Source organism: Scyliorhinus torazame, chromosome 13 (genome assembly GCF_047496885.1).
Source record: "Scyliorhinus torazame isolate Kashiwa2021f chromosome 13, sScyTor2.1, whole genome shotgun sequence".
Classification (NCBI taxonomy): Eukaryota; Metazoa; Chordata; class Chondrichthyes; order Carcharhiniformes; family Scyliorhinidae; genus Scyliorhinus; species Scyliorhinus torazame.
In genome coordinates, this window is record NC_092719.1 from 25,973,668 (window position 1) to 25,985,702 (window position 12,035).

Genomic DNA, 12,035 nt, shown 5'->3' on the forward strand with positions numbered 1-12,035 from the left:
CCCGAGTCCAGAACTGGCAATATTTGGGATATCGGATGATCCGGTGGCCAAGGTGGGGAGGGGGGCCCATGTCTTGGCATCTCCTCCCTGGTGGCCCGGAGAAGGATTTTGCTGGGATGGAGGGACTCGGAGCCCCCGAAGTCAGGAGTGTGGGTCAGCGATATGGCAGGGTTTCTCAGCCTGGAAAAAACATCAAGTTTGCCTTGAGAGGATCAACTCAGGGGTTCGCCCAGAGATGGCAGCCGTTCATCAACTTCTTCAAAGAAAATTGAACGTCAGCAGTAAGGGGGGGTGAAGGGGGGGGGGGGGGGGTGAAGAAAATAGGAGGCATGGCAGTGTTAGATAAGGACAGGGAACTCAGTATACGGGTAATTAGGGAATAGGGCGTGGGCAGTAGGGCACATTGTTTTTTCGTTTTTTTGCGGGCGCCGGCCCATACGGGGATTTTTTTTCTTTTAGGAAATGTTAATGTGTTAAACTGTGAAAATTACAAATGCTTCAATAAAATATTTTCTCAAAAAAACTGGTTGAAATAATAATAATCACTTATTGTCACACGTAGGTTTCAATGAAGCTACTGTGAAAAACCTCTGTTACTGTGAAAGGAGATTGGCTGAAAGTGCTCAAAATTGAGAGGTTTAGATCGAGAAAACAGACCCTATTGCTGGAAGGACCGGGAAGTACAGGACACCAATATTATGGTGAATGGCAAAAGAACTGAAAGGTGACATGAGGAAAAACCTTTTTATGCAGCGAATGGATCTGGAATGCACTGCCCGAGTGTGGAGTGGAGGTACATTCAATCATGGCTTTAATAGGAAATTTTATAAGCATCTGAAGATAAAAATATTTACAGAGCTTTGGGGAAAGGTCAGGGTGGTGCAACTGCTGAGTTATATTTGCAGAGAACTAGCAAGGTTATGATGGGTCAAATGGCTTCCTTCTGTGTTGTAACCATTCTCTGTATCCATAATATAAACTAGAAAAACCCATCGTTCAGATTCAGAGTAAACCAATGACATACTCTCAATCAACACGTCAAGAAAGCCGTGAAAGATAATGCTGATCTTGCTTTGGTATGAGTAAATGGCTCAGAAAATGGTCAAGACATGAATGTAACATAACACCGAAGGTAGAGACAACAGCCATGTTCAATATCATCTGGAGATCAGAAATACCAAAAGACCAGGAACCCAAGTATATCATTTAAAATTAGTTCAATTTAATTCAATGATAAATACTGTCCAAAAACAATTCAGTAGACGATGTTAGGAAAATAAAGGTAGTTTTGAGGGATTTATTATTTGTATTGATAAACATTAGAAATAAGATAGAGATTTAAGTGGGTTTAATTTAATGTTGCTGTGCCTGAAAGGGGTAAAACCTGTAGTCAGGTTCATGCTAGACAAAGGTGCAGGGGATCGGTTTCAATTCCAACTGCAATTCTATTCTGCTAAGGGAGGGCTATGGCATGAAGAGTAAATAAAGCAGCAGTGGGGCCTTGTAAGGTAGATGAGCTTTTAAGTTTTAGTTTAACTAATTTGATTGCAGTTGGAGATAGGACACTGGGGAGTGAACAGTTCTCAACTCCGCCAGGAGAAGCTGGACAGGACAAGGGAGTTGCGAAGATGCAGGCTTCCTAAGAAACAAGATACAATTCAGATAACCAGGGAATTGGGACAAAAATAATGTTTAAGATGATTGGAGCTAAGAGTGCAGAGACCAATGTATTGTTCAGAAGAATTAAAGGAAAAATAAATAAAGGGTTCGGAGTTAAAAAGACAATTGCAGCAACCAAATTTAAAGTAGGAAAGCAGACTTCAGAGGTAAATCAAAAGTGATGCCATTTTACTACAGTCTGGGAATCGGGAGTGAAATCAATTGTGAACACTTTGTACAGTAGTCAAGTAAAATAAATCCTAAAGGGGGTGGTGTAAAATCCTGGACTGGACTTGCTGTTAAAAGGTAGAGCGGAAGTCTTGTTTAAAAGAGTCATTTGTAAAACCTCATCCGGATTTAGGAATGCAAACCACTAAGGGAAAACATCATTATTATGAGAGAAGATTTTAATGCATGTTTTTGAGGGTGGACTTTGGAAACTCTCATGTGGCAATCATTTGTGGGAATCCCAAAGAGAAGTCCACAGACACTAACTTGGGTTCAGAGCAGAGGATGTGTATTTGACCACAGTCATCTTATATGAGTTAATGAGACATTTGTAGCTTAAAATGTACTTTGTAATCTGTGTTGATCCTAAAACCTGTGTGCTAAGCTAAAGGGGGAGTAAAAGAGGATTGTTTTATAATCCAATTTTTTCATGTTTCATAATTTCTATACTTTAAAAATTTTTTTTTAAGAGTACCCAATCATTTTTTTCCAATTAAGGGGCAATTTAGCGTGGCCAATTCACCTAACCAGCACATCTTTGGGTTGTGCGGGTGAAACCCATGTAGACACGGGGAGAATGTGCAAATTCCACACGAACAGTGACCCAGGGCCGGGATTCGAACCCGGGTCCTCAGCACCGTAGTCGCAGTGCTAACCATTGTGCCACGTGCCACCCTTTTTTTCTTGTTAAGACTAATTAGCGGTCTTGTGATTCCATTACTCCACGTTTTGTAAAGAAAAGTAAAAGTTATGGTCTTTTGAGCCAGGGTTCCATTCTGGGATCTTCCCATCCAGTTATAACATCAACTGGGATCGTAACAAAGGCAACTGGAATGTGTGAAGGATAACGCTGAGCATGCTGGATAGATATATTCAGATGGCCAATGAGCTCCAACTAAGTAAACAAATTGAAAATGGGAAAGAGAAAAATGGCATGTTCAAATCCTGACGAGACAAAGAGAAGGAATCGAAAGTTCAAAATACAATATGTTAATGAGATGATCAGAGAGATCTGGAAAAATGCTTAGCGCTATAGTAAAACGTTCTTGTAGCAGCACAACAGCAAAAGAGCAGTCAGGGAACTGATGGAAGATATAAAAGGTTTAAATAAGCTTGAAAGTGAGGGGGAGCACCCAATATCAAATATGCTGAACAGTATCTTCCCTTGTGAGGAAGTAATGAGCAACATGCTTTCTCCAAGCAAAGAAAGCATATTGCTTATTACTTGCAATAGTGGTGTAATTCTTAGACAAGCTCAACACAAATGAATCCCGAGTGATAATTGCACAAATCACAGAGCACTGAGAAAGATGGTGGGTTGGGGGAGTAGGTGAAGGGGGAGGCATTTTTGACGTACTGACAATCATTATGAGGGAGTCGTTGGACACTTAGGGTGCTCATCTGAGTCAGACTTGGGGGATGTGGGGGGGCATCCTACCATTTGCAAGTTGCCTCAAGTCCATGCTCGGGGCTACAAGCCATGGACAACAGTGTAACCAACAAATCTTTGGTGGTGATGGTGGAAGAGCTAGAATCTCGAGAGACAATACTTACAGGAGGAGAAAGTTCTTGGGGAACAGGGCTGTGTTTCCTTTAAGCACACAGGTAATGGGAAGCGATCTCATATATTCTTATCCATAGCTATGTTGCTCATTGAAATTGAAAAGGAAGGCTCCCGAGGGCAACTGAAAAAGAAAGTGCAAGACCACCAGATAGGGAGAAATGAGCAGAGGACTCCCCCCCTATATTCAAAGAGGGGCAAAACATAGATAACAGACTACCATTAGTCCTACATCTATTCCATGTATAATTGTGGATTAAGGATTATCGGTCTGTGAATAACCTAATCAACAGCTGTCAGTACGGGTTCAGAAGGCGAAGATCTTGCCTGACCATCCTCAGGGATGGACCTTTCTGAGAATGTGACAATCCAATTGGATGGTTGTGAGCTCTAGGATCCAGAGTACCTTGACTTCCCACTAAAAGCCACCAATTTAATCTAAAACTGCAGAGGTTAAAGGGAAGCCCTGGAAATGGATAAGAAACTTGGTGAAGGGGAGGAAATTACAAATATTAGCAAATTGTAAAGTGCTGCTCATAGGAAGAGAAAATAGAATACACTGTGAATGGAGTCGAGATATGATAAAATGGAACTGGAAAATTATTGTCTTAGATTTGACACTCGACATACCCAACAAAGCTTAAGGAGGGTGGAAGAGGAAAACTGCGTTATTGAATAGCCTGGATTTTGTTTATTGTCACGTGTACCGAGTGAAAAGTATTTTTCTGCGAGCAGCTCAACAGATCATTAAATACAAGAAAATAAAAGAAAATATATAATAGGGCAACACAAAGGTACACAATGTAACCACATAAACACCGGCATCGGGTGAAGCATACAGGGGTGCAGTGTTAATGAAGTCAGTCCATAAGAGGGTCGTTTACGAGTCTGGTAACAGCGGGGAAGCTGTTTTTGAGTCTGTTTGTGCGTGTTCTCAGACTTTTGTATCTACTGCCTGATGGAAGAAGTTGGAAGAGTGAGTAGGCCGGGTGGGAGGGGTCTTTGATTATAGTGCCCGCTTTCCCAGGAAGCGGGAGGTGTAGATGGAGTCAATGGACGGGAGGCAGGTTCGTGTGATGGACTGGGTCTGCTATGACTGTTTGCTGTTAAAGTGCTGACATGAAATGAGACTGGAGTACTCTTAATTCACCACCTAATGAGTTCAAAATAATGAGTTTCTTTTCTTTTATTTTCATGTATTTAGTGATCTGTTGAGCTGCTTGCAGAAAAATACTTTTCACTCGGTACACGTGACAAGGATGTCTGACATGAAAACCTGCCGAATGCCTGACATTAAAAAGTCAATTGGAAATTTCACCCAGACAAACTGTGTGTGTATGATTGATGTGGGAAATGAAAGTGTCTTTGAGAATGTGGTTAGGGCCCACAAGAATGGAAGAGCAAAGGGAAGTTCATTCTGCAACTCCAGTGCTAACTCCTGATGGAGACTATTTTAGCAAAAACTGCAATCAAAGAAATAAAGCACAGACAACAAGCAAGATTAATTAATTAATCTGGAACAAAATCCCTAGTATCAATAATAATGATCATGAAACTACCAATTCATTGTAAACGCCCATCTAGTTCACTAATGCCTTTCAGGGGAGGAAATCCGTCATCCTTACCTGATCTGACCTATATTTTGACTCCCAACTGCCCTCTGATATGGCCTAGTAAGCCTATGAGTTATAAGTGGCTCAATACTACTATCTAGGGCAAATAGAGATGGGCAATAAATGTTGGCCTTGCCAGTGACGGTAATATCCAAAGAACAAATTTTATTTTTTTTTCTTTACACTGTATGTTTATTTCTGGTCGCAGGCAATGGCTAAACTTCTTCTAATGCTCCCTCCTGCTCTTGGCCCTGAACTCACATCTTTCTCTGGTCTCTCTATCTCACCTTATGCCCTTTCTGAGCTCATCTAGCCTATGAAACCCGCCTCGTGCGCCCTCAATCTTTTTTCCAATAAACTGTTGACCATCTAACTTCCCCTCCTGGTGGCCATTTTAGCTGATATTGTCAACATTTCTGTTTCCAAGTGTTATTACTCCAGGGCTGGGAGTCGCCCCTACCCGGCGGGGGGTCCCGGTGGGATGGAGTGGAGTGAGCCACTCCGGCGTTGGGCCGCCCCAAAGGGGCCAAGCCCTCACCTTGAGGGGCTAGGCCCGCGCCGGAGTGGTTGGCGCTCCGCCGGCCAGAGGGAAAGGCCTTTGGCGCCACGCCAGCCGGGGCCGAAGGTACTCCGCCGGTCGGTGGAAGTCAGCGCATGCGCGGGAGCGTCAGCGGCTGCTGACGTCAACCCCGCGCATGCGCAGGGGAGGGGTCACGTCTGCATCGGCCATCGCGGAGGCTATGGCCGAGGCAGAAGGAAAAGAGTGCCCCTATGGCACAGACCCGCCCGCGGATTGGTGGGCCCCGATCGCGGGCCGGGCCACCGTGGGGGCACACCCTGGGGCCAGATCGCCCCCCGCCCCCCCCCTCCCCAGGACCCCAGAGCCCATCCGCGCCGCCAGTCCCACCGGGACGGTAGGTGGTTTGATTTGTGCCGGCGGGACTGGCATGACAGCAGCGGGACTTTGGCCCATCACGGGCCAGAGAATCGCCGGGGGGGGGGGCTGCCGACCGGCGCGACGTGATTCCCGACCCCGCCAAATTTACGGTGCCGGAGAATTTGGCGGCCGGGGGGTGGGATTCCCGCCACTTATTTCAAATCTGCCACCATTAGCCCTCTCCGCAAAATAAAAAGACAAGACCATACCAGCCTTGCAAACTAGCACCCATCTTCAATCATCTCTCTTTTCTCTCCAAAGTCCTTGAATGTGTTTTGCCTCCCAAATCTGTTCCTGGTTTTCCCAGAGTCCATGTTTGAATGCTTCCAATCAGGTTTGTGGCCACAATACCTAAATGACTCTTATCAGACTCACAAATGATATCCCATGCGACTGAAAAAAAGTCAACTTTTCCGCCTCATCCTTCTTGACCTGTAAGCATGTGACATGTATGAGGTTCCTCCTGCTGGGGATGATTGTTCCCTTGTCCTGATTGGACCAGGAATTAACCAACATTTGTATAATAGGTCGGCTTCTGTAGTAGCCAACAGAAAGGAGTAGAGACCCGGTAATGTGTAACCGCTCCTATGTGTGCCGCTGTAAAGTTGAATACATGTCTCCCTGTGAACTCCCCAGACTCCCCTTGTCGTTACTATAGTTTTATTATGTTAAAAATCTGTTCAAAAAATGTAAGTAATTGAAATGGAAATCGCTTATTGTCACAAGTAGGCTTCAAATGAAGTTACTGTGAAAAGGATTTTCTGTGTCCACAAAAGAGACTCCAGGATGGTATGTTACCTCCCTGGTGCTGGGGTCAAGGATGTCTCTGGGCGGTTGCAGGACGTTCTGCGGGGACCAATTTTGCTCACTGGGCTAGACAGCTGGTTCGTGATGCAGAGAGAGGCCAGCAGCTCGGGTTAAATTCGGCTGAGGCTATTCTTGAAGGCCTGCCTTCTCAACCTTGCCCCTCACCTGAGATGCGGTGATTGTCAGGTTAAATCACCACCAGTCAGCTACGCCCATCAAAGTGGAAAGCAGCTTATGGTCGTCTGCGATTGTAGCGACTTTACCTTTTGTGGCAGGGATCAGTGCTCAGCCCCAGCTATTCACTACATATATTAATGATTTAGATGAGGGAACTGAACGCAATATCTCCATTATGCAAATGACACAAAGCTGGGTGGGAGGTTGAGCTGTCAGGAGGATGCAGATGCTTCAGTATGATTTGGACAAGTTGAGTGAGTTGGAAAATGAATAGCAGGTACAGTATAATAGGGATAAATGTGAGATTATCCACTTTGGTAGCAAAAGCAGGAAGGCAGATTATTTGAATGGCAAAGATTGAGAGAGGGAAATGTGCAATGAGACCTGGGCGTCCTTGTACAACAGTTGCTGAAAGCAAGCATGCAGGTGCAGCAGACGGTAATGAAGGCAAATGGTAGGTTGGCCTTCATAGCTAGAAGACTTGGCTACAGGCCGTTGGTGAGACCACACCTATATTATTGTGTGCAGTCTTGGTCTCCTTATCTGAAGGATGTTTTTGGTATAGAGGGAGTGCAGCAAAGGTTTATCAGGCTGATTCCTGAGATGGCGGGACTGACGTACGAGAGGAGATCGAGTTGGTTAGGATTATATTCGCTGGAGTTTAAAAGAATCAAAACATTTTTATTTTAATTTAGAGTGCCCAATTAATTTTTTACAATTCAGGGGCAATTTAGCGTGGCCAATCCACCTACCCTGCACATCTTTGGGTTGTGGGGGCTAAACCCACGTAAACACGGGGAGAATGTGCAAACTCCACACGGACAGTGACCCAGAGCCGGGATCGAACCTGGGACCTTGGTGCCGTGAGGCAGCAGTGCTAACCACTGTGCTGCCCAGAGGAATTGAAACATATAAAATTCTAACAGGGTAGATGCAGCAAGGACGTTCCTGATGTCAGGGGAAGTCCTGAAACAGGAGGTCACAGTCTAAAGATACAGAGAACCATTTAGGACTGAGATGAGGAGAAATTATTTCACCCAGAGAGTGGTGAGCCTGTTGAATTCATTACCACAGAAAGCAGTTGAGGCCAAAACATTATATATGTCTTCAAGGAGTTAGATAGCACTTGGGACTAAAGGAAGGCTGGAAGGACAGAATGGCCCACTCCTGCTCCAGTTTCTGGCCCACTCCTGCTCCAGTTTCTATGTTTATACGAACAACTATAATTGGTCATGGTTCATATCGGTACATAGAGGATGAGATCATGCAGGAAAAATTTGGGAGCAAGGAAAGAAATTAAAAAGTAGGATCTCAAAAGATAGTAATCTCTGAATATTGGTACCAAGTGCCAGTGAGAATAGACGTAGGAAGAAATGTAGTTGTGTGTGGAGCTGAAGAGGTGGTACAGGAAGGAGGACTTTAGGGACTGATTTTGGAGAGATGGGACCCAAAGAAAACAGATGGGTTGCACTTAACAGGGCTGGGAGCAATATAGTTGTGGGAAGGTTAGTTAGAGCTGCTAAGGGAGGGTTGAAACAGGTTTGGCATGGCATTTGGAACCTGAGATTATAATCAGAAGGGGGAAAAATGTAAAATTGAGAATGAAAGACAGAAAATTAGTAAACGAATATGGAAAGCAGAGGTATTAAAGTCTAGAAAATGGACAAAAGTGTTTGACAATGCTATTGACATATACTTCAATGTAAGGGTGAATCTAATGAATGAGCTGAGGACACAGATAGATACTTGGAATTATGATATCATATCTATTAATGAAACTTGACAGAAAGAAAGACAGGAATGGCAGCCCAATGTTATTGGTTACTGGGTTTTCAGATGAGAAAAGGAGGGTCACAATATTGATACAATTATAGCTGTTAGAAGAGACGAATAAGGTGCAGGGATCAAATGAAACCATATGGAGTAAACTGGCAAACAAACTGCTGGAAGTATACTATAGATCCCCAAAACAGTCAGATAGAAGAACAAATATGCAGATATATTTCTGAGAAGTTGAAACAATAGGGCAGGAATAATGGGGGATTTCAACTACCCTAATATTAACTGGGATAGAATCAACATAAAAGGTCTAGAAGGTGCAGAATTCACCATCACATTAAAAAGTACTTGAATATGCCCTTAAAGTTCCATAACCTACAAGACAGTAGACCAAAAGCTGGAAAGTGGGATTAGGGATAGATATTTTTCAGCCAGCACAGGCATGATGGACCAAGTGGTTTCCTTCTGTCATAAATTTCTGTGATTCTTTTCGTCCCTTCCCAATGTGTTGCTTCTGTACTTGTTTAAAAACTTGGGTCCATCTCTTTTTTTTTCAATGTAGATGAAAGGTGAGTTTCTCCTCCCACAGAAGCTAGCTGACCGGCTGCACATTTTCAGCATTCCCTGTTATTAATTAGATTTTTATTTGTAAAAGTCCTCCAATCTTATTTTGGTACAAATACACAACGGAGAAAAAATATATATATACTTCACCTATCACACTTAATTCATCACCTCAGTCAGATTGTTCCCAACACGACCAACATCCTCGAACAGTACAAGTAAATTATAGGCAAATTTTTTTTGCAAAGTCAGAATCCAGAATCAGGCTGTTGTGTGCTCAAATGAACACACCACCATTACACTTTGCTGAAATGGCAATGGACAATATTCACCAATGCTGACAAGTCAAATGAAGTTTGCAAACATCGTTGATAGATCGCGTGCCAATCTGCTGATCTCTCCTTCCCTCTTGTACCCCTAGAATGACTCACCCCTTCATTGACAGCCATTTAAAATATTCTCTCCCCTTTGGCACTGACAGCCAAATGGTGCTTCCTCAAAATAGTCAGTCTTTTTGTGAGAACTGGTGGGCATTTCGACCACAGACAGCAGTAAACCAGCCTTAACATCCACCCCACACTTCCCAAACATTGGCGGGAGACAGGAAATCCTGGTTGAACAGTGATTCTACAGTTTGCTTTGATGCCACTCACCCAGGGTTGCTGAAGTCAATGACAGCTCTTCTAATTCAGCATAGACTGATGTTAAATCAAGGATCTTCTGGCCTGGATATAACGTGACACTGTCATTGCTGAATAGGGTAGCGAAGAATAGTCCAACTAATAAATGATCCAATCGCCTTGTGGCTAAGAATGAGATATACTAAAAGCTCCAGCAATTAAAACAAGCAATCCTGAGTTGTACAGTTTTCTGACTGACAAGAGAGTCAAGAGTGATGATGGGAATGCCGACAGAAAAGTGGAGCTGAGGCCACAGTCGGCTCAGCCATGAGCTGGTCAAACAGTGCAGCAGGATCAAGGAGCCAAATGACCCACTCCTGCTCCTAATTCTCCTACCCTTGTGTGGAGCAGGCTTGATGGACCAAATGATCTTTTCCTGCCTGTTATTTTTATATGTCTATACATATATATTCTCTAAAAACAGAAGACATGACAGGGAATTTTCTCAATACTTGTAGGTAGAGACCTTCTTGGTTTCTGGGTGGGAAGATGTAACACCAACCAGCATCTCTTATAAAGTACCACTCAGTCTCGCAAAGATTTGAGAGCCCTTATAGGATTTCCAGAGCCAGGTTTTACTCTCTCTCTTCTCAAACACAGAAGAAGAAGGATCAATCAATCTCTTGAACTTTTCTATCTTCCCAACCCCCACATACCACCCTACGTTTTCCCTGGTCTTTTCTTTGCTGGGGGAGCTCAAAACCTTGAGCTCTGACCACTCACTACAATCAACAGGCCTGAAAAATCACTAAGTTTTATATTGTCTCAGTGCACCTTCTCTCAGACTCTTAACAACCTCGGTTGATCATTGTAAGCATTCACTACACACTGGTTGCTGTAATTTTTGGGATAGTTCCTGCACTGCCACACCGGGGTTAAATCCACAGGCAGTATCATCACAATCGATAACATCCAGTCCAGCAGAGAGAGACTCCCATGAGGTCTAGCACTGAAAAGATCAACAACGAATTTAATATCTCATTGAAAATATCTCATCGAATCCAATAATCGGATCCTACTTCCTAAAGTATTTGTTAAATAATTGAATTAAGCAACCCGAGGGAGTCCCACAGTCCAGTGGAACTGGAGTTAAATATTTTCTCGAATCCAGCAGTTAATAGAATTGGGAGTTGTTGCCCTCGGATTAAATCACGTTGGTGGGCGTGATACATAACACAGCAGTATTCTCTAAAAATCAACAACAACATGACAGATCACTAAAACTTTAGTTAAAAAAAACATGAATTCAGAACAATTTAAACCTCCCCCAAAGAAGTGACAATTGCCAACATTTACTTATCACCCTGTTGTGATATTAACGTGACAGGTAGTCACCATACACAATGCAACTTGGGATCATGTTAATAAAAGTGAAACAGACACGGAAGTCGCTGACTTTAGCTGCAAAACAAACTAATCACCTGAAGCCACATTTAACTTTCTTTAAAAGTTGGGACGTACATTCTCTTACCGGGACTCCAGGCTGAAGACCGGAAATTGACAAGCTAATCACAAGGACATTGATTCAATCAATTCCGATGCCGCAGGTATCCTTCGGGACCAACGATTTCTCCCTCCTCGCCTGGATTTTGGTCCGTGTTTTTATTTACTTGGCTGTAAGACGACCGATCTCTTCCCACCCGCTCTGCTCAGATTTGTTCGTACCTCGACTTGCCAGCGGGCGAGTCAGAACGAAAGCACATTTTATTCCTCCTTCAGCTCTCAAATAGAGGATGTGAAAGATTCAGCCCCACTTCCTGCGTTTCAAACTGAGTTGTAATAATTTCACCGTAAAATGACGCCGAGTTTACAGCTGTTCCTTGCATAGTCTCCACCCTTCCGGGTTCCCGAGCCATACACATTTTCCCCAGTAGTCCCGTCTAAAGCGAGGAGACTAACCTTCACCCTCAAACGGCGCCTTGCAAACCGGGAGTGCCTGTTTGCGAAAGGGAAGAGGTGGAGGTTGCACTCGGTAAAGCGGTGATCCAAATACGAAATCAGAATTTGTTTTGAAAGTTCAGTGACTTGTT

General features: G+C 43.7%; 1 protein-coding gene across 2 annotated transcripts in view; it reads right to left on the reverse strand.

Moving 5' to 3' along the window:
- The window catches only part of LOC140387904 (interferon regulatory factor 6-like), an 88,966-nt gene extending 77,043 nt beyond the window's left edge, over positions 1-11,923 (reverse strand). Inside the window, exon 1 of one of the 2 annotated variants that reach the window (XM_072471199.1) lies at positions 11,477-11,923. The gene's annotated coding sequence lies outside the window, so the exon portion shown is untranslated. Of the gene's footprint in view, positions 1-11,466 lie in introns of both variants that reach the window. The other variant, XM_072471198.1, reaches the window with a different exon arrangement.
- Between the last annotated feature and the right edge of the window lie 112 nt (positions 11,924-12,035).